Source organism: Lolium rigidum, chromosome 2, assembly GCF_022539505.1.
Source record: "Lolium rigidum isolate FL_2022 chromosome 2, APGP_CSIRO_Lrig_0.1, whole genome shotgun sequence".
Lineage (NCBI taxonomy): Eukaryota > Viridiplantae > Streptophyta > Magnoliopsida > Poales > Poaceae > Lolium > Lolium rigidum.
Genome location: NC_061509.1, coordinates 215,428,462 through 215,430,720, shown reverse-complemented (window position 1 = coordinate 215,430,720; position 2,259 = coordinate 215,428,462). Strand labels below are relative to the sequence as shown.

Below are 2,259 nucleotides of genomic sequence, written 5' to 3'. Positions count from 1 at the left end.
TTGCTATAAGAAAACCCAAAAAGATTTTTCTTTGTTTGCTTGCTTCCTTTTGTTCTTGTTCTCAAAATCGAAAACACCAAAAATATTTGCTGTTCTTCTTTGGTTCGTAAAGTTCATTATAGGTTCAATGGTCTTCGGTGGCCGGAGCGTGGTTTTCATTTCATATTATCCAAGCTACACAAGTGAAAAGGCAATAATGACGATCTACGACAATCTGATTGTGGTGAGAGACTGGTATGAACTCTATTTGTTTTCATTTTTGTACATATACTCATCCATGTGAGCATGCTTAGTTGGTTCATGTGAGGTATATGTTATTTAATAAAGTCTAGTAGTTCATGATCTCTCATGATTAGCTCCAATTTGAGGTACGTGAGCATGCCCTAACTGCCGTTGGATCAACGTTGAGATTCACTTTCTCACAAACGGCCACCATACGGCGTGAGTACCTTTCTTTCACGGAAAACGCTGCTAAAAGCTGCCCCACCATGTGCCTTATCCTCTTACTCCGCTCGTCCTTCACACCTTCCCCAAAAATCATCTTCCTTGACCACTGCATCGCTCTCCCCCAATGCCTCTCTCTCTCCTAGGACCGGCCTGCGACACCGCCCTCTGTGGACCGACGAGCTCCACCACGAGCATGGCCCGGACGATACCCGCGACGGCGGCTCCTCTGCGCGGGGCAGCGGCGGCGGGAAGCGGACAGCCCTGCGCGCATCCGGCGGCGGCGTCAGGGGAACCGCTAGGGATCCTGGTAAGCGCATCGTCTCTGAGTTCTCCGTCGATTATTTTGCTGATTCATTGATCTGGTAATGCATGGCGCGCGCGTGTGACTGACTGGTTAATTTGTGCAGCCGACAGCAAGAACGCGCACTTGTTGGCCCTGGACGGAGCGGAGGAGAGGCTCACCCTCTGCCGCGCCGACCTTCTCAACTACGACAGCCTCCGCGCCGCCTTCGCCGGCTGCCACGGCGTCTTCCACGCCGCCTCCCTGTCTCCAACGACCCCGTCAGTCCCCTGCTCGCTCCTCACTTGCTTGGATTTTTACTTGCATGGCTCGCTTACTGATTACCTGCCGATGCTGGATGCAGGGGCTCGTGCCGGTCGCCGTGGAGGGCACAAGGAACGTCATCCGGGCAGCGGCGGACGCGGGCGTGCGGCGCATCGTCTTCACTTCCTCCTACGGCGCCGTCCACATGGACCCCAACCGGAGCTCCAACGCCGTGCTCGACGAGACTTGCTGGAGCGACTACGAGTTCTGCAAGCAGTCAGGCGTAAGAGCTGACACTCAATCAATTTTCCCTCCATCTTTCTCGCACGCAGGCGAACTAAACTGAGCAACCCTTGTGTGCGCATGCAGAACCTGTACTGCTGCGCGAAGATGATGGCGGAGATCACGGCGACGGAGGAGGCAGCCAAGAGAGGCCTGGAGCTGGCGGTGGTGGTGCCGTCCATGACCATGGGGCCCATGCTGCAGCAGGCGCTCAACTTCAACAGCAGCCACGTCGCCCGCTACCTCACCGGCGCCAAGCCCACCTACCCCAACGCCGTCGCCGCCTACACCGACGTCCGCGACGTCGCCCGCGCCCACGTCCTCGCATACGAGCGCCCCGACGCCCGCGGCCGCTACCTCTGCATCGGGGCCGTGCTGCACCGCCCCCGTGGTGTACATCCCGCTCACAAGGGCGTTGAGGACGGCAGCCACGATGCAGAGACCTGTGCTAGATAGGGAGTGGACGCCGATGGATGCCCAGGAACGCCACGGTGCACTTCATCGAGAGGATGCCAGATCTCCATGTCTGTTTTATTAATTTCACTGTTCTGATTCTCTCAGAATCTTGCCTCGGTGAACACTGTTGATGGTGAATTTGGTGATGACTTCAGTTGACTTTTCTTAATCCCTTGAATGGACATTGTGGTTCCTAGTTTCTAATTAACCTTTTAAGTTAATTTTTAATTCGCAAACAGACTGTATTATTTTTCCTGAAAATTTCTGGAGGTAAAACAATATTTTTCCATTTTTCGGATTTTTTTGGAGGTAAATAATAAAATTCTTAGTTGTTAGAAAAGATTCCTGGAGTAAGTTGAAATGTTTTGTTGGAATAATAGGATTTATAGATTTTTTCTGGAGCTAAATAATAAAATTCTTAGTTGTTAGAACAAGTTTCTGCTTGAAAATTCCTGTTCTTTTCTGTACCTACGCAATTGTAATTACTCCTTTGGTTCACGACATGTGTATTAGATATTGTATTCTATGGA

At 51.7% G+C, this 2,259-nt stretch overlaps 1 pseudogene; it reads left to right on the top strand.

Moving 5' to 3' along the window:
* Positions 1-348: 348 nt before the first annotated feature.
* On the top strand, positions 349-1,933 carry LOC124690551 (annotated as a pseudogene).
* The last annotated feature ends 326 nt before the right edge of the window (positions 1,934-2,259 follow it).